The sequence below is a fragment of the Pleurodeles waltl genome, chromosome 11 (assembly GCF_031143425.1).
Source record: "Pleurodeles waltl isolate 20211129_DDA chromosome 11, aPleWal1.hap1.20221129, whole genome shotgun sequence".
In the NCBI taxonomy this organism is placed as follows: domain Eukaryota; kingdom Metazoa; phylum Chordata; class Amphibia; order Caudata; family Salamandridae; genus Pleurodeles; species Pleurodeles waltl.
In genome coordinates this window covers 492,217,644-492,238,584 of record NC_090450.1, presented here as the reverse complement: position 1 = coordinate 492,238,584, position 20,941 = coordinate 492,217,644, and the positions used below count along the sequence as shown (strand labels likewise).

Genomic DNA, 20,941 nt, shown 5'->3' with positions numbered 1-20,941 from the left:
GGAATACACTCACACAATAAATAGATTAACTGTCACACCTCAAGAGAGAATGTGTTTTTCCAGCTGTCGCTCAGTGTGAATGAACCTGGAGTAAACTTCACACCGACCACCAGGGAGAAAGTTTTAAAAATATATATATTTATTCACATTAAAAGCGGTGCACCTTTTATTCCATTGTGCCACTGCCTAGCAGTTTATTAACTATACACTGCAAAAATTAATGGAGGCGGGCTTAAAAACATCAACGATGTACTTGGGGTCCGCAAAATGTTATAACCTGACGCTGCTAATAGCAGGTTGTAGAAGGAGGGCGTTGCTAAGGGAGGAACTGCAGAAGCAAATGCCAAAACACCACAGCACTAGGACCCAGAGGGGTGGAGAGCCATGGCAGCAGGCACTGTGCTTGTTATCTGTCTTCTGATACAGACAGTTGGCCGGTCTGTGAGCCGCTTTCAGTGAGTGTTTTGGGGTATGCAGCGTCTGGTTGGCATGCACACTTGTTTCACAGACCCCCACACCTCTTCACTGATTCCGCTGTCTGCCTGTGCTGCCCTCTCTCTTGCCATCCCCCGCAGAGTGCCAGCCTGAGACGTGCACTTCTCCTATTATTGCACTCACATCCGGGGCTGGGTTTGCTCATCTGAAAACGTAATGTACCCGGAAAAAAAGAGATACCTTTAGGAAAGCGGGCGAACTGAAGAACTTGCGCGAGATGTGTTGAAGAAGGTGTTACTTTTTGCAAAGGAGTCACCGTCACACGGTGACAGTGGGGATGACAAGCGCGTACCTGTGCAAGGGCACCAACTAAACAGGGACTCTAGAGCGCGCCCTTCAAAGCCCCCAACGGCCTCTTCTCATACACAGGTAACTTTCTTAATTTATTTTTGTGTATTCCGTCTGGCTTGAAATTTCTGTGGATTTGATATAGGTTGTTCCACTTTCACCCTTCTCAAGTTCTCCAGGCCACGGAGAAGTGTGGGAACGGGCGTGGCTTTATCGGTCCCTTCCCCCGACACAAACCCCATCGAGTTCCGACCATCTTTTCAAGTGAATGCTTTAATGTGGAGGGGTCCGAAGCGTAAGTTCCAAAAATTGGTGGCTGCGCTGTGCACGGACAGGATTTATTCTCAGAGGAGACGCCGAGGGGGGATCGGAAACAGGCGGAACCAGATAACTACAAGAAAGCGTGGGTGAGGTGACTGGGAGTGAGTTGCGGGAGGGGGCTGTGCGTGCACCTGTCTTCGGACTCTGCCCATTCATTGTTGTGTTAGAGTTTGATGGGCCCCATCCACCCACTGCCCCATTCCGGCGTGACAGGCAGCAGCATGTGTGGAGCTCACACCTGTTCAGCCCCACACCCTGCTTCGGATTCTCTGTGAAACTATGGGAACGTGCTTTACAATATGTATGTGCAATTTTAGTGCGTTGTAGTGTCACATTTTACAGCCCCATTTATTGTTTTTATGGTACGTTTGGACGCCGTCACACCTCCTTAGCCCTCGGCACATTCTTGATATAGGGGAGCGTAAATCTCGATTGTCAATATGCAGTGTCCAGCGCAGTGAGTCTTGCTTACTTATGTTCGCCCTGTGGAAGGAAGTGGGTCTGTTGACATTTGAGGAAGGTGCATTTCCATCCTATTCTCAAGATAAATATTCCACAGATGACGCAGTAAATTAATGTTAGACCATTACATTTTCTATATTCGTTAGATTGGGAATTCGAATCCCATGAAGGCCGATTCCTCCTTTCATCCTTTCGATGTCGGTAAATTGAGTGCCACTAAATGGGTGTAACAGTAATGGAATATTAATACCACGGTTGGTCGGATCGCGCTTAAACGGCAGAAGTGTATTGAGAAGCGTTATATAAAAACAATGTATCCTTACTTCTTGGACCTAACTCAGGAGAGCAACTCCATTGTTGGTACTACAGCACCATAAGGAGTTGGCAGGGGTTCAGCTGGGTACATGGCCTGGAAATATAGGGTTGCGGAACCACCATGCAGCGGTTAATAATAACCACAATAACCAGTTTTGTTACATTATGTTTTTCTGCTTCTGTCAGTGGTATCATAAGGTCGTAAACATCACATTGCTCAATCCACACCTCAGGGAACTTCACTGACTCCTGATTCACAAATGTGCACAGTTCAGACTCCTCACTCACACATTTAGGGCCCTATATAATACAGACTTTTCTTCCCTGATCAATTGCATCTCCTTCCACAAACCCACCAGACTCCTCCACTCTGTCAGACTCCTACCTGCACAAATTCATGGATACAGTGAAACAGATCCAGGGACAGGGCCTTCTGGTGCGTCTCTCCGAAAGCATGGACCGACCTCTCACCACACAAAAGAGCCTCCTCCTTCTCTCTTCTCGAGTTCTGCAAGAAGCTGAAGACCTCACTTTTCAAACAAATACCCCCTCCCTTGACAGAATAGGCATACACACCTGCCTAACCCTAGGATACTCTTGCGGGTGACAGTGGCTCCACAAGAACACATAAAATAACATTTTGTAACAGAAAATGATCTCAATGGGCTAACAATAGACACCTGCTTCTAAAAGCTTGCAGCTTCTAAGTGCTTAATTAATGGTGCTCTCATTGTGAGAATGTCACACTGGGAAGTTGCTGGTTAATAAAAGAGAGGGAGGTTCTAAGGATGTTCCTCTCATACTTGTCTCTGAATTTTAGTGACAGCCTAATCACTGCATCCTTGGAGATCTTTTTGATCACTCCCTCATTTAGATACTCTATTTACCAATTTATGTAGCGCACATGCCCCCTTTCAGATATTTCAGTGTGTTAAGGTTGCAAATAGAAAGGGCTCACATAATTTAGGGTGTACATGAACACTTACTATTTAAAATCAAAAGGCCTAGCATAATTTCCAGGTGTGAATGAATAGCATCTCGTACAGCAAATTCCTCGGCATCCAGTTGACGCATCAGGCAGCACAACAAGCTGTGCCAACAAAACTTTATTAATGGAATTTATTGAAAGGTGCCACACTGCTTCACATTGATTAAGGATGCCCGCATGTACTTAAAGTGTATATTGTACATAAAAGAGTTAAAAAATAAGGAGCAGGAATGCTTCAGAGGGATTTGTAAAACAAATTCCTGACAGCTGGAAGCTGCATGATCCCCGGGATGACAAGAAGGAAAATTGCATGGTGTTCGTGAATACCTTTATAACAAAGTTTTATTGAGGTGGAATTCAGTTAGCAGCTATACAATAGATGTGAAAGTGAGGAATAATCCCGTTTAAAAAAAAAAATTACGGCTTTTCTGCAGTGATGTAACTGGCAAATATTTTAATCACGTGGCATTTGGATACCAGCTTCTAAAGACTGTCTGTTACCAAATCCAGATAACAGCACGCAGCAATTTTCCCCATCAGATATTTAAGAGAGGTTTGTTAAGTATTCTAACTTTAAATCATAGGCAGAACCACTAAAATTATACGGTTTCGGGCCCACAGCTTTTTTTCATATTTATGGAGTTTGCCGCATTTGCTACATAATCCATCTTCTGATGCGTAATCTGCAAATTTTAACAAAAAAATGTTTCTAGCTCAACCGGGTCAAAAGTTATTAAAACCATCATGACATACGTTCATGCGCAGTAAAAGGCCCTTTTTTAAAGGAGACTAGTCATCTTCCAGTTGCTTATTTCACTAATTGGTGGTTAAACTGGTGCTAATGAGGTAAAACCTGTGCACGGACAGCATTACAATGAATAAAAAGTGCAAAACAATGAAGTAATACTATAAAAATGTGCTGCGTTATTCTGCATAGCTTGCCTTTTTTTCCTCCATAATTTGGTGCTCCCCTGTATCCATTTTGAGGAAATGGATATTAGTACACTGCTTGGACTAACGTGTTAACAGCTGTATGTAAATATGATGATGTTGGTTTTTTATATGGCTTACTCACTGGGGAGCTTTAGAGCACAGTACATCTAGGGAGAGTGTAAGTCTAGTTGAGAGAGAAGCGTTGTGACAAAGGGGGTGATTCTAACTTCGGCGGGCGGCGGAGGCCGCCCGCCGAAGTTCCCCCACCAAAATACCGCTCCGCGGTCGAAAGACCGCTGAGGGTATTTTGGGATTTGCCCTGGGCTGGCGGGCGGCCGCCAAAAGGCCGCCCGCCAGCCCAGGGCAAATCAACCTTCCTACTAAGATGCCGGCTCAGAATTGAGCCGGCGGAGTGGGAAGGTGCGACGGGTGCAGTTGCACCCGTCGCGTATTTCAGTGTCTGCTAGGCAGACACTGAAATACTTTGTGGGGCCCTCTTACGGGGGCCCCTGCCGTGCCCATGCCATTGGCATGGGCACGGCAGGGGCCCCCAGGGGCCCCGCGGCACCCCCTACCGCCATCCTGTTCCTGGCGGGCGAACCGCCAGGAACAGGATGGCGGTAGGGGGTGTCAGAATCCCCCAAGGCGGCGCAGCAAGCTGCGCCGCCATGGGGGATTCTAAGGGCAGCGGTAAACCGGCGGGAGACCGCCGGTTTACCCTTTCTGACCGCGGCCAAACCGCCGCGGTCAGAATGCCCTGCGGGGCACCGCCGGTCTGTCGGCGGTGCTCCCGCCGACCCTGTCCCCGGCGGTCTGAGACCGCCGGGGTTAGAATGAGGGCCAAAGTCTCTTCAGTGATGGACACCAGGAGCTAGTAGGAGCTAGGATCCACCTTATCAGTGAGACATGAAATGTGTCCTGAAGAGATATATTCACAATTATTTTCTAACTGTAAAGGGAATGGATCATGTCTGATGTGTGAAGGGATGTTATTCCTGAATTGGGGGGGCACAGCTTGACAAATCGCCCCCCTTGAATTATTAATGTTTTTTTAAGTCTCTGGTTTAAATCTGTGAGTCCCGCAAAGGTAATAAATATAACAGTAAATCCACAACTTTCTTATCAGAAATAAAGAACATTGTTGGTGGTTTAGCAAGGATAAACTATAAACGCATATAGTAATGATTTTTCTGTAATCTACCCACACAGGGACAGTGTTCACTCAAGTTATTGAGGCCGTTTATGTGTCTGGTCACGATTCGTATTGATACTTGATCTAACCATAGTAACATAAACCATATTATTTAAGCATTCCCTGCCAGCAAGTGACTTGATAGGGTAGAAGGTATCTATGACAAGAAGAGTGCTATCCAAGTGTTATAAAATCTTCATTTTTAGCGTCATCATTAAAGTATATTTTGTCCCTTATTATGAAAGTGATGCCAACTGCTTTATCATCTGGTGGTCCTTAAATGTTTTCAATGACGTGTCGCTCTACATCTCATTTTGGTCATTCGACCTTCAACATATTCTTACAAGGTATACTTATTATAGTATCCCTTCTCAACTTCAATATTTGTTGAGTAAAACTTTCTGCACCTAGGATAACATGTTCAACAAACATGTTTTTAGTATATAGCACCATTTCATACATTGTTTTATGCTTGACAAATTGCTTAGGCCTAGTGTTAGTTGTATGTTAGAAATACCAAAACAAAAATATCAACTGCCATAACTATCTTGGAAAAATATCACTCCATTGGATGTAGATTTTCTGTTGTTAACTCCAGTGGGGTGATATTTTTGTAAACTGTATTTACGGCATAATTTGTTTTGTCAGGCAATATTCAGGCCGCGATGTTACTCAACTGTACACACATTGCGTTACATTCCTTAAATCTTAAACAACTCACCAAAAGGCAACCTCATATTTTTGCATTTTAAATTGGAGTATTTTTTTAGTATTATCCATCAAACCTCAAATTAGTGTTTCATAAAACCAATAGGAGGCACCTTACCCAGGAAAACTTCATTTACAGAGATAAGGAACCTGCTTTTTATGAATAAAATTATACTACTAACAGGTGTCCTCAATTATAAGCTTCACAACTTTGTATTATTGGAACTAGTTATCCAAAAGCACCTGTAGAACAGCTGGAACGTGGTTTGTAATGTTCTTCCACATCCTTTAGATTTTTGTTTTGCATGTGCCAACTATGTGTAGCAGGACCATATCTCAATTTCACTATTTCCTCTTTCTCTATCTTTATAAACAACTCATTGCTACTAGAATACTTGCGCACTGCCTGAATTACCTTTGTAACAGAATTTGTGAAATTGATACAATATCATAATCATAAGTTACCACTGGATAAGGAGAGACACAGATTCAAGGGAGAAAAAGCACCAACCTTCCTTCAAAATAAAGGATGATTCAATAATGTATACTAAAAATAAAAATAGCCATGATACATACCAGTTCAGGCTGTCCTTAGTTTGCTTTTGTGTGTGCCTTTTCATTCCCTAAATGTAATCGTGTTCACATACATAAATGTAATTTGGTTGCTGACTATAAGAAGATGCCATGGATATTCCATGCCCACATTTTAGATCAGCACCTATTTCTAACCATTTGATCAAAGACCAATTAATACCATATTTGCATTTCCTTTGTGGATTTTCTAACCAGCTTCTCCAAGATGTGAAATAAGCATCATACAGTGAATCGAATGTGAACATCAAAGAGGAGATTATTTTAATTTTAGGCAAAGCAGAATCAGCCAGGGAAATAGCTTCAACGTGATCCAAGAGAGATATCATCGGGCACAGTGCTAGGTCATTAATTGTATGAACTGATATTATGAAAGTACCTTTCCAAGATGTTTGAATATTTATGTGCTTGAGGCAATCACCATCTTGAAAGAGTACCAGGCAACCATTTGATAATACCTTTTAAAATCACAGTGCCTAGGCCCTGAGACCTTAGCAAAGATCATCTCTTGCTCTGTTGTGAGAAGATATGACAAGCTGTCATCATATTTTATAGGTGGAAATACTTTCATTATGCTATTACTCAATTTAGATGACTACATTTGTTCCCTTGTATGCCTAATTCCTATATCTCTTAGAAGTTGCAAAGCAACTGATTACTGTTATAAGTTCTCCTTCTTTGTGTGTACATATTGATGCTTTGTATTGGTCCTTTTTAGAGAAAATCCCATAAGACCAGTACTTAATTATCGATTGCTTTAGTTGTTATATCCCAAAAAGACATCTTTGCCACAAGCAAAACTGCATATTGTCTCTTTTCATTTTTGAATGCCTTATGCATATTTCCAATATGCTCAAAACAAATCAAATGACGAGCAATCATAAACTGAATACAATCATATGGACTAGCTTATAAAAGATTGTTCCTGCCTTATGACAGACTTAAGACTGTCTAAAGAATTTACAGATAGGTCCTATTTATAATTTATTTACCCTGACAGCCTTTCCAGGCTTAAGACTGTGATTAGATTGTGCTAAACCAGTAAAGAATCATTGAAAATTACGCCCTTGTTTCGTTTGCCAAGAAAGTTTTATACCTGTCTCCCTCCAAGAACAATCCTTTACAACAAAGTCTTGCTATACTTAAACACTACATTCCCACGTGAAACGACCATTTTTCTAGATCTACGCTGGTTTAAAGATAACATGCAATATGAATAAACCAACTGGACCACTACCTGCTCCGCCTGAGCCACCAACCCAATTCTGAAAGGGGAATCTGTACAGCGGAGACAGCTTCCTCTCTGCAAATCAATTAACACCCCAACTAGAAGGTAAGTAAGTTGTCAAGGATTGGCAACCACAAATGCATCATAAAGGATCGAAAGGTCCCTCTTTGAATGGCAAATATGAGGGTGTTGGAAGGGGAATGTCTTATGCATGATGTATAATTCAGGCATCTGCCCTGTGTGCCCAGACTGAATATACCCGAGTTATTAATTTTCTGGTCATGCCACAAACTAATCCTTGTACGTGCGTTGACCTAGGCCAGGAGTCTGACAAGGATCGGTTCTGGACCATGTTCTAAGTTGGGAGAGGTTCACTAAGCACACCCTGTTTGTGGCAGAGGACTACCGTCGCTGTCACAGGCCTTTTTAAATGTGAGACATGAATGTGCGCCTACAGGCCCATTCTTGTAAAAAGCTCCGCAGCTCACTATGAGCCCAGATTCTGTACGCCAAAATTCCATGCTTTGTACATGTGTGAGTGTGCTAGGACTGATTGTGTGCCATGCATGAGTGATACAGGCCTGCGAGTGCCATTATGGAAATCCATGCCTGGACCAGAGTACAAGATTGAGAATAGTCTGCTTTCCCAAGACAGCATGTGTGTGTTTCTGGCAAGTTCTAGATGGGAGGGGAGTACACCATGCAGTATAGTGAGGAAAGAGGAGACATGTTTCCTTTAGAAGTGCCAGGGCCCCTTCAGATACATTCAGCTGTAAACCTCTCTTGCTGCAGCCACAGTTAGGTAGATTGCTGTGGGTGTAGGGGTAATGCCTGTAGAATCTGTTGTTTGAGAAAGGAGTTATTTGAAGGGGCATAGATTCTTGTCTTTCTCCCCAGTCTCTGTGAAAAGGATTCTTAAATAGCTGGATTCAGCCTGCTGCCACTTCTTTGTAGTTCGGTGGTGGGAACTCAATTAGCAAACTGTCCTCTCGGGAAGGCTAGCATTGCAGGGAAGGATCAGTTCTGGAAGGTGGCCTGGATAGGGCAGGTTAAAGGGGAACAGCCCAACAGGTTTTATGGAAGTAGCCTTGGAATTCTCATCTTCTGTCTGCACTATCAGTATAAAGATGGGAACTAAAGGTAAGTGGGTGTTCCTTGTTGTGGTCTCTTCTACCGAGGAGGAGGTACTCTGCAGAATACTCAGGGGCTACTATGAAGCTAAACATTGGTTTCACACTGACAGCCATGACCTCAGAAATGAGGGATAATCACCTGGAGTCTGAACTGAAAGAGAAATTACTGTCCTTTTCCTGGAGGGCCAACACATCCTCGATGCAAACAAATGAAGTGCCAACCCGGCAGATGGAGCGGGCCATGGAAAGGGCTGAGTAGGGTCTATTTGACAGAGACTCACTAAGCAGCTGTGCTGATGGGATTGCAGTACTGCTGGCATGCAATGCTATTGTCGCCACATACCTTTGTCATAGCTACCACGGCATCTGGAGCTGTGTGCCCAAGTGGTATGCCTGACTGAACCAGGATAAGTGCCTACTGGTGGCCCTTGCACTCCACAAGTGGAGTTCATTATCATGGCACTGCCATGTTTTGACATTGGGTCAGGACCAGTCCAGAAGGTCAGGTGATAAGAGAGTGCTCTGGGGTGCCTTGTGAAGAATCATGGTCGTCGCCTTGAAGCATTGCAAGCCTAACATAGAGTCTGGCAACTGTGACGATGAAGATCCAGAACCAGCAGTCTTGTGGCCGGTGCACGCAAGAAGAAGTGCCAAGTACGCACTGGAGCGTCGGACTGAGCTGTGCTGTGAGCCAGGAACTCACCGGAATGTCAGAGTGACCCAGGACCACAGCCAGCCACTCAGAAAAGGGACACTGATACAACCCTCCAATTGGTGCGCAGCACTGCCAGCAGCTCTCCAGAAGACTACTGTGTGCCGCCTGGAGCTTACTCTGACCAGTGAGGTCCGCAACCGCGGGAGGGCTAATCATGGCTCAGTGCTGCTACTTCAAACAGGGTGAGAGACCTCGGCCCGAGAGACTGAGTGGTAAAATCAGGAGTGGGTAGAGCACAAGCTGCTCTAGAGGCCTTACCTCAAACTCTGAACTTGAAGAGAGCAGGAAACCCACAGAAAGGAGACACAGATGAAAAAACAGGTGAAGAGGTAATTCCATTAGTTGGCAGAGGCCCTTGAAGCCACAGACACTCACCCGTGAATCAATTATTTGTGCATTATTATACATGTAGTGAAATTCAACGTTTTCTGCGTAATACAGTACTTGCCTTTTCTACAAATAGAAGCTCTGGGCTGGACATTGATCTTATTATGATGTTGGGCTGGGGGAGGGGGAAGTATGTTCTTCAGTACCCATTTACTGACTGCCCTGAAAGGCCTGTGATGTGACTACTTGCCTCACTGCCACTGAGTCAAGTGTGAAAGGGGTTGTACTTGGTTCAGTTTGCAGAGCCATATTATGGCAGACCTCAGAAGAGCAGTGGTAAGAGTTCTCAATCCCCACAATTGTGGCCCAGTATCCTCTGTCTGCCCTTTGGCTTCCTTAATGGGGTCTGGTGGAAGGGGAAGTCTCTCTGACATCCCCCTGCTGTTTGCAGTTTGGAAAGGGTCACAAAAGCCCTTTTTTGTGCTGAAAAGACAGTTTGCCTTTTAAAAGGGGGGGTTGAACATTTTGACGAGCCGTTCAGTGGTTGCACACTCTGTAAGTTTTTGAATCAGAGGATTAATGACTACAAAAGGGCTTTGTACATCTAGCCCCAAGTCCCTTGTAAACAAATACCAATGTGAACATTCACAAAGTTAATAAAATTACATTGTCTAAATTTTGATGAATTGTTTCCTGACTAAAGGCTTTTGACTTAATACAGTCTAATGATTGTGTTTTGGCAGATTATCGTGACATACTGGGGGTTTGTCCTGGCTGAAGTCAGGATCAACATTGTCTTCTCCAGCTTGACTGTCTTGAGCCAGCGACAAACCTTTGTAAACTTAAGGATCTTTCTTGCTTTAATGCAGTCCTAAAACTGTTTTAAGACAAGAATTTTGCTTTATAATTCAGTTTATAATCATTTAGATTGTGGCATTGTCCTGCTACATCAGTAACAGTCTCTCAAACGTCCCAACTTTTGTTGGAACTTGGGTTTGATTGGAATAAAGATAAACTACAGTATGCATTAACCAAGGTCACATTAGAGAGCTTAAGTGCTTCTTCCTTTTGCTGGTCTAAAGCTGCCTCAGAGTTAGACAGCTGGGACAATCTCCAGGATCAGTTTCCCAAGATCTGTAAAGATGGTCAGCAGACTGTTTCTAGTGTTTTTTTGAGGAAGCTGAAACAGTGCAATATTGTTATTAGGAAAAGTACGAGTGTGAATGTATTGCTATCCATCCTAAACTCCATATTTTGACAACTTTCTTTTTATATTTAATTTACATTTTTTCAAAATAGAGTAGTTAAACAATTACATTTTGGGGGGCTACTTTGAGTCTATAATGAATGTAACAATATCCAAGCCCTTAATTGTTATGCCCCGTAGGCATAGAACTGATCTAAGACTAGACAATATATTTAGGCAATTTAAATTAAAACCCATCCCCCACGCAGCTTTGTAAACTCTTATTCTTGAAAAATTATTTTTTTGAGAATTTTGTACTTACTCTGTTCCTTTTGTATAGTTACACACATTTTAAAAAAAAATATTTCTTCTTAATTAATCTTTTAAACTAATGTCATACGTTTACAACATGCACTGATATTTGAGTTTTGAGTCTGGTGCGATGACACTGTCTATCAAATTTACTCTGTTGCATTGGCTGCTAGAATTATTGTTAAGCTTCCCTTCTTGACTATCCTTGAGATTTTGTTTGAAAAGATTTTCTTTTCCATGGGATCTTTTTTTATGAAAATGATATTTTCTGTAAGATTTATGTTGTAATAGGGCATTTAGACACTTCTTCCTGTAAAGTATATTTCTTCTGTAAATTCATTTTTTTTTCAGTTGTACCCAGTTTTTGCTGGTGATCCACCAACACGTTTTTGTCATAATAGTAATTGCCACATGACCGTCCAAAAAATTATACATATATAACTTGCCATAAGCGTTAGCTCTTCCTACAAATTTTGCACCTTTACTGGTATCTTTAAAAATCCTGAAAACAAAGTCTCAGAACAGTTGTGTTACATTGAAGAAAAGAAAACAGCTTCTGGGAATTTGTCAGTTTATATTTTTTTTTCATCGAGTAGTGAGCCAGGATGTTGAACTATTGCATACAAACTCTCTGCAACTCTGTAACTGAGGAATCGTAGATCAGACATCTGAGAAGACAGCAGCTGGAGAATGTGAAATGCATTTGTGAAATCCCCACTTGATGTACACAGTCTTGTATATCGTGTCCCAACTCTGCCCCATGTGATGTACAGCGCTCTGTTGCTGCGTTTGTGGGTTTGCTCTATATAAATACCAATACTTGGAACTGTATCATTCTCTTCTTTGTGTGCCAGAACCTGGGTAAATGAGTGAATGCATTTGTAAACACTGGGACTGACTCAAGGCTTGAGAAAGAATGACAACTAAGTAGGCCATTCTCACACAGTGCATTTGACATGCTACTGGTCATGAAGCACAATAGGCAGGTCAAACACACAAAAGTTGAAGGGAGCAATGCTTGCAGATAGTCTCAAAAGTGGGCAGCATCCCTTTGTTCTTATGCCCAATATGGCACCACAGATTAGACCCAGCCACATATAAATCATCCTTGAACCTGCTCCAATAGGAACAGTCCAACCCAAACTGTCAAGGTAGGTCCTTTCTGAACTGGAACACAGGCAAACCAGGACCAGTTTCTGCAAGCGTTTCTTCTATCATCTTTTTTGTTTTATGTAATGCCCTAAGAGGACTAGAGTATGCCCAGACATGGTTCTATTGCTTGCTGTGCCATAAGATCCAAGCTACAACTCACTGGCAAGGCCTAACAAGGCAGAAACCACACTGGGGGTGCTGGTGGTCTCATCAGGAAGGGGCTTTGACTAGCAGTTTGGAATGGAATGTTTCCATGAGGAGCATGGGCAGTACTGGTTTTCATAAAGCAGGCTTTTGTGTAGAGTGTAACAGTGGGCAAAAACAATAGGCTTGAATGCTACATCAAGCACTTGCCAGTGGTTATACTATTTGCATGCATTCCTCCCATTACCTTTTGTGGGTTTTATGCATGCTAGGTAGGTGCCATTATGCACCTAATAAGTTGTCTAATGTCAAAATTGCCCTGACTTTACTAGTGGACAGATGTGTCCAAGAATGTCCATCTTGGAAAGAACCAGAGGGGTCCATGTGTTCAACCTTTTAAGAATGAGAGTGAAGCAGACACATCCCTATGTTTTTGTCACCAGAAATTGTCCAGTAGAGCTAGACCCCACCTCTGTGGGGGAAACCAACAATTTCACCTGATTCAGTGACCACCGCCTCTTTTTACACTGCTCTTTGGGCCATATCAGTTGGCACTATTCCTGATTTGACGGGAAAGAGAGGGGATTCTATCCAGTATCTTAAGTAACCCACAGACGACATTCGGGTCAGTTCCTAAAATGCGCCAGCGGTGTTGACATTGCAAAATTCTTCCACTGAAATGCAAACTATATCAGTATCCCAGAATAGTTTCAAGTGTTGTGGCTTTACACCTGAAGAAAGGAGAATGTGGTGTTGACTGCCGCCGAAAATGATGTTGCTGCAGTCTGCACTTCACACTTTCTGGGTTGTTCCTGGAAAATGAGAATCTGTAGGAGTTGCCTGAACTTGAACCATGTTTCGTACACCTGTTGAAGAATATATATTTTTGATCTATTGCCTTCTTGAGTACCATACCCTTGCCTTTGAGCCTAAATAGCTTCCTCTGGAGAAAGGCATAGGCAGTCTGACTCCTATTCCACTCTCTCACCCATTCCTTAGTTGTAGCATGAAGTTACCAAGGCACTCTGAGTAAAAGGTGTTGCTTTAACATAATTACATGAGACAGCGTACACCATCTCCACCATAAGTTGTATATTGGCCGAAATGTTTTATTTGGAAATCTCTTATGAGTTACCTAACAACGTAGGCAAACATGCTAGCCCTTAGAGAAAGATTGCATGCATAATGCACAATCTTTGAGGCTGCTTCCACATTTGGTCTGCTTCATAAAGTGGTGGCATGCCATCAACTGCTATGCCCAGAATCCATGAATACGTCTTCAATAATTCAGCATTGACGACTTCCACATGGCACATAAAGAATATTAACCAGTGGGATTGTACAGTTTACTCTAAGCCTCCAGATGATGCATACATCCTCGGATAGCCTACTACCTCCCCAAGCCTGCCCAGAGACAATTAGCTGCCACTTACACCAGGCTCCATTAGCTCCATATCATCCTTGGAGTCAGGCTGAGGGATGTCCAGTTGTTCAATTGTGGTTTCCCACATCAGTCACTTCAACCATGATTTGAGTGCTGCTTTGGATCTAAGCAGGTCTTGGGCCACTTCGTTGTCCAAGTTCTCCTGTCAATTGCACTTCGTTGCAGAAGGGAATTGACAGGAAGGGGAATAATCCCACAGACTTGCTTCTGCATTGCCACAAAGCCATAATAATATCCACTCTCTCAAACAACAGTCGATACTTGATCAGAATTCTCTGTAGGCAGCATTCACTGCAAATCGAAACCTTTTTTAGGCAGTTTTCTTTCTCCATTATGTTTTTCACTGTCTGCAGACTGGTTCTTTTCCCCTGTGCTTCAGCGGTACTGGCAAGAATCTACTGATGGCATCCTTGCCACATACTTACATCATCAGCAGGCAGCTATGGAGACCTGTACCTGTGTGCCTGTACCCGATAGAACATTCCAACCCATACTCTTAACAACTTGTGCTACTCTCCACATGCCCTCAGACACAATCTCATCCCAGGGAGGTTGGGCCGCAGGGAAGTGTGAGTAATACGTGGGTATTCATGCATTTGGTACTGAATCACAAGTACCGCAGGACTTTCAGTATCCAAACGCATATCCACTGGACCACAGTCCATACCCAAAAATCCTTACGAGAAGTGGAGACATATTCACTTTTAGCCGCTGCGGCTTTCAGCAGAGTCCTTTCATGCAATGACAAAGGTGCGGCACCATCCCATGTGAGGCACCCTGTTCCTTTTTGAGACAGCCATAACTGGTGCTCTGTATCTTCCCTATCTGGAAGTAATCATTGATGGAGGGGCCTAAATGAGGGGAGGGGACGCATAACAACAAAAGCATTGGCAAAGCCAAAAGGTCTGACACTGGCTGCCAGACTTTTGACCTTTGTCAGTAGTTTTTGTAAAACTTTTTTTTTTTTGGGAGTTGCTGAGCTCTCGCCAATATAACAAAAGCAACCGTTTGCTAAAACCAAAAATATATTTTTGACCTCACAAAGTATTCTTTGTCAAAGTAGTCCCTGGCAGTGAGTGGAATTGCGTACTTTATGTAAAAGACTAAAATGCTGGCATTGACGGAGACGTTCGCCAGTAGCCGAAGTGGGCTTACCCTTGCCCCATATATCGTATGATGTAGTGAGCAGAAGTAAATGGAAGTGGCACAACAACACACCAACGGATGAGCCACTATAAGTAAGAATATTATACACACAATTTCATTTAAATCAAGCGTTCTTGGCTAAAGCCAGATCTAAGAATAAATAATTTTAACAGATTAAGTTTGAGACTACATAGTGTTTAGCTGATGTTATTGGCGCAATTTAATATTTAATTAATGTGAGGTCAAGGGATGAAGGTGTAATGTAGACCCTCCCTGTTGCAACCCACACTGTCCAGCACTCTTCCCTGGTTCGAGTATAAAAACCCAAACACCTTTAACTAATTTGTGGAATTAAAGGCAAATTAAACTGAGTAATGTCCCTCGTATGCCCCGCATAATCTTCTTTCAAGGGTCGATTGAGAGACTCTGGATAGGCACCTGAAAATTATCTAACCCTGCTGCTTTGCACCACCATTCTTTCAAAATCAATTTGAAATGCTTGCACGTCTGCAAAACGCTGAGTAATTAGGCTCGGCGCGATCTTGTGGCTAGAAACTTCCCACATAAAATTCCACATTTAGCTCAAGTTCCCCTTTCTGCGGCAAAAAGCTGCTTCTCTGCTGCATTTTGTCTAAATGTTTCTTTAACTGTAGCAGGCAACATGAATGGCGTAGCCGGAGTAACTGCCATGTTTAACAGCTAAATAGAAATATCTAATTTTGTGGATGCAAACAACCACTTTTTGCCCAATGTGCCTCAGGCCTACCATCTGCTGTCCATCTTTATTCCACCTATGTTTAGCTCTGTTTCTTGATACCCTTAGAATGACACTGCATCCAATCTGGCATTGCGTGTTTGATCACTTCCTAGCCACCCTTTCAAGCCTGTACTATTGGCATCTGTCTTCTAACAGTTTTCTTTCCGACTTCCTTTGTCAGAAAGAACTTTCTCTCATGCACCATCCACTATCCCTTGTTTTTCCCACATGTTCAGTGTTTCCATTAGTCTTCATGAACCTGTTCTAACATCCCCAAGAAAACTCTCATGTACCTGTCTTGCCCGATGTGTCCAACCAGTTCCATCTTCTGCCCACAGTCACCTTTCACTGGTCTGATATACCCCCTCTCGACTCTCATTCTTTACCTTCTCTGCTCCAAGATGTCCTAATTTGCACCTACCTCCAGTATTTTTAAACAATTCTACTCAGTGCTTAATTTGTAAAACAGTGAGCGCTGGTGCCCAGGGCCCTATTTGGAAGCCAGAGGCCGATGCTATTAAGTGTCAGCGCACCACATACCAAGGCTGTGTAGTCTTTAACCCACTTCATACCTCTTTAATCCACTGCAAGTCACTCCCTGTCCCTTCATCTCACTCTTTCACGTTCCTGCTTTCTCCATTTGTGATGGTTTTTCCATTTTCATATTCCTTCTATGTTGTTCCCTCTCTGGCTCTAGGTAATTGAATTATGAGGAATAATAAGTGCCTGTCCCCAAAGATGAGTGGTGGTGGGCCTCAAATTAAGCACTGCTTCGGCTGTACCATTTACATGCCACAGCCTTTCTACTGCTTGTCTCGTTTTATTTCAATCCATCGTGCTACGTGTATGACCTACAGTCCACCCAAACATAAACGTGGCTATGTGAGTGTGGGGCGGGTGATAAGAAGAAAATAAAAAGGTTGCATGCTTTTGCGTGTTTTTGATTTTCCCCATGTTACCCTGCAGCCAGTCATTCCCTCATACCCTCCAGTGTGCTGATGTTTCCTCACTCGCTTCCTGTTTGTTCGATAACGCTCCATTTTACCCCATATCTTTTCTCCTTTATGTCTCTGTGCAACGGTTTTTGGAGCTGGACTAGTACCAAAAGTATTTCCAACAGAAGTACCAAAACGTCTGAAGCCCATATCTCGAAACTAGCCAGTCCTGGTAAAGCTTTTCAGTATGCAGGTGAAGCGCACCAGCCCCACTGGCTTACCAGTACAGCTAGGGAAGTGGTACCTAGTACCAGGGTTCTTCCTCAACTTCTATATGCAGTAACTCCTGGACTGTATCGATTTGCTAGAAAATACTACAGCTCGAGGATAGAAGCAATGGACCTCAACCAAAGGGATATTCCCTAAGGGGGCGAAGGGGAAAGTCCATTATGCAGGGGTGGTGCAGTGTTCAACCATTTGATGATCCACATGTTGTCGGGTGACTTTTAGTTATCATAGCTGGAAATATCTTCTGGCCCTTGGGTCGGACACATTCTGGAGATACCTTTCATGCAGGCTGCGGTTAGTGATTTAAGTCATGCTCTTTGCCAGTGCTGGCTTTGAAGCAGGGAGACTGGTGCCGTCACACTGGGTGCCAAGGTCAACGGAGTGGCCTCTGCTTCACAGGCTGAACCCTGGTAAGAGCAGCCTGCAGATATCTTTGTGTATGCAGAATTGTTCAGGGAATAATTACAATAGCATAATAAACTGGTGGTTAGTTCACTTGAGGGAGAGATTTGAGATTTGGTTCGTCACAGTTTTGACTCACGATTGATACTTAGGGTTTATAAGTAACAGTCCTGATATAGCACATCGAGCAATAAACTGGCATTAAAATGATGTTTCCAAATTGAAAGGCGTAAGTTTGGAACCTTTTGTTTTTTCCATTCATTCTTTCATTATTCAAATGTTGCTAAAAATGGTTACTTTGGGTAGCAATACAATTCTACTAGTACGACATCCCAATCATTATGTTACGTTTATGGGGTGGATTTACTAACACTTTGAGCCTGGTTCGCAACACAAAAGTAATGCAAATCTAGTGCAAAGTGTTGCTTTCGGGGCTTACTTTCTAGTGCAAATCCTGAATTGCGTTGAATAGTAGCCCTAAAGTAACAGAAAGTAACACTATGCACTAATTTATGTCAAGACTTACCATTGGCGATAAATGGCCGTTCCCCTGCTCTCACCCATGGATTGTGACTCTAATCCCTATCTATTAATTTTGGTAGAAAGGAATTGATGTCAGAAAATTATGCCTCCTCAAGGCAGGTGTAAAGTTTGAGAGTAGATTTATTTTCCCCAAATCTTTCCATCTTTCGTCTGTGCTGCACTGTACAGCACACATCCAAAGTGTTAAAATGTTAAACTTAGGCAAAGCATTGAATTCTGTCCTGGAAGTTTACCCTCCCAGTATAAAACCTAAGTTTGACATCACACAAACACCCTTGGACTATTTTGCAAGGGGGTGTGCATTGGTGCAGTGCAGGGTAGATTATGCCAGCAGTAGAGGGGAGAGCAACAGCCCCAAATCTTAGTAGATAAAGGGGGTCATTCTGACCATGGCGGTAATTACCGCCATGGCGGAGGTCGGCGGTAGCACCGCCAACAGGCTGGCGGTGCACCGCTGGGCATTCTGACCGCGGCGGTTCAGCCGCGGCCAGAAACGGAAAGTCGGCGGTGTACCGCCGACTTTCCGCTGCCCGTCTGAATGGGGATTCTGACACCCCCTACCGCCATCCTGTTCATGGCGGCTCTCCCGCCATGAACAGGATTGCGGTAGGGGGTGCCAATGGCATGGGCACGGCAGGGGCCCCCGTAAGAGGGCCCCAAAAAGTATTTCAGTGTCTGCCCAGCAGACACTGAAATACGCGACGGGTGCAACTGCACCCGTCGCACCTTCCCACTCCGCCGCTCAATTCTGAGCCGGCATCCTAGTGGGAAGGTTGATTTGCCCTGGGCTGGCGGGCGGTCTTTTGGCGGCCGCCCGCCAGCACAGGGCAAATGTCAGAATCACCGCCGCGGTCTTTCGACCGCGGTGCGGTGTTCTGACGGCGGTGCGGTGTTCTGACGGCGGTACCTTGGCGGACGGCCTCTGCCGTCCGCCAAGGTCAGAATGACCCCCATAGTGCTGTTGTTCTCTCTCCTTTTCACACAACACTGCACAGCACAGCAATCTTTGATTGCTATGCTTCATAAAAACCTAGCTAATCTACCACTTAATTTCTTCACACTAAATACTCCTAATGTATAATGCTGGCCACTATGGATAACATGACCGCTACGCCTTGTGTTGCTCACTGTCTTAAGCTGTATTTCCAACATATTGATTTACACACTTGTATGACCCATTGTCTCTGCATATGATTGTGATGTAAAGCTCTATTATAGTTTGCGTTGGGAGGAGTAGTGTTATAAAATAAATAAATGTGAGAGGGGGCTTAAGAGAGGCGAGGTGCACCATTGGTGGGTGGTAGTGAGGAAATCCGTGAAGAAGGAAGTCATGAGTGGGGACAAAGATTTTTACACCAGATGCCACTAACTCGAAAACCGTCTCTTTGCTCTTCGTGGTGATGAATCTACTCCTCCCTGCAAAGGGTAACACTGCTTCCTCTTCTTCCAGAACTCTTTGCTGTAGCAGGTCTTCTTCCAGACTCTAGGACTGGTCCTGGCATTGAAGTTGAACATCATAAAGCCTGGACACAAAATTCCTTTGGTTGGTGCGCATATTCTTCATCTGAGGTCCTGACAAATTATGACAACTGGTTCAATCCAGTATTTATCATCCTCTGTAGGAGGCCAGAACCAACCTGAAGGAAAGCTTTCTATCAAGTATGAACTCTCACCCAGGGAGTTTTAGCGCCTAATGGAGCTGCTAGCAATTCATGGAGAGGTGCAACTCACTGTGAAGCTATTGGCCAGATATATAAAATCAAACTTTATGACGCATAATAAAGGAATATAAATGTCATTAATCAAGTGTTTGACTTGGAATGCAGTTCCTTGATGCTTTCATTATTAGATTTGCTATCTGCACTCACAGGATGCTAGCGGCCAGACTGTTGCACTTTATGAACCCATGGCAGCCTGCCATATGCTGCGAGTGCCCTTGATCTGACCCTTAGCTAATGGGATGTCAGCTATGGTGTTCCCCAGTTGCCTGACCAAACAGTGACCTGTCTGGGGTTGTGGTACACATTCCGAGTACGTTAAGAAAGCAGTGGAATATGCAGGTCTCACAGCTCTTCCCATTCTTCTACAGCATGTTTGGGAGAACAGATTGGGAGTCAGGGGCATAAATCACCCACTCTCAATAACTATAGCTTGTCATTCCACCCCTCCCCCCCAATTCATGCTTTGCATTTATCTCATGGTCAAGTGTTCCTTGAGTTGTGTTTCTTGTTCCTATGCCTTGCTTGTGAGCCACAAAGAGCACATGAGGAGGAGATGTGGCCCACGGGTTAGAGCTGCCAACTGTAGAACTAGGTTCAAATTTCAGCCTTAGCCCAGCATCCCATAATTCTTGCCAGATCAAGTTATTACCTCCAGCAAAAAAAAGATAAAACAAGAAAATATGTAATTTTGGCTTGTAAAGCACCTAATGCCCTCAGGCCACGTTCATGCTTCATAAAACATTTAAAAAGGATACAAACCCACACAATGACCACAAAGGGATATTTTTAAGGGAAGGCAGAGGGAGGGCATATCTGGACAATGGAAAGTGGTAGGTTTCAGTGGAAATGTGGTTAATGACTGCTGTAGGAGGGGACTGCCAATCACCAAACCTTTCACATTGTTTTGCTTTTCACACATAAACCCAAAAGCAGGAGTTTGTTTCTGAAAAACAAAAAAGGAATGTCCCCCACAACCTGGGATTTTTCGTCTGGGGGATAATAATTTTTTTCAGTCCTTTACTGCCAGGGTGGCCCTGGTGGTGACAGACATGAAAAAGAGAATTTAAATCGTCCACCCTAAATATATAATGTCCTTCCTCTGATTGCCATACTCCATCAGAGGAAGTTTTAAGTCGACAAAGCCAACAAGGGCCCCTTCAATGGAAAACCTAAGGGTCACCCATCTCTAGATGAAGCAGCAGACCTAGAATTTCT

At 43.6% G+C, this 20,941-nt stretch overlaps 1 protein-coding gene across 5 annotated transcripts in view; it reads left to right on the top strand.

Moving 5' to 3' along the window:
• Window positions 1-377: 377 nt before the first annotated feature.
• The window catches only part of PLEKHA2 (pleckstrin homology domain containing A2), a 766,829-nt gene continuing 746,265 nt past the window's right edge, over window positions 378-20,941 (top strand). For 4 of the 5 annotated variants that reach the window (XM_069213872.1, XM_069213873.1, XM_069213875.1 and 1 more), the window contains exon 1: window positions 378-864. The gene's annotated coding sequence lies outside the window, so the exon portion shown is untranslated. Of the gene's footprint in view, window positions 865-1,050; window positions 1,191-20,941 lie in introns of those variants that run through there. The other variant, XM_069213876.1, reaches the window with a different exon arrangement.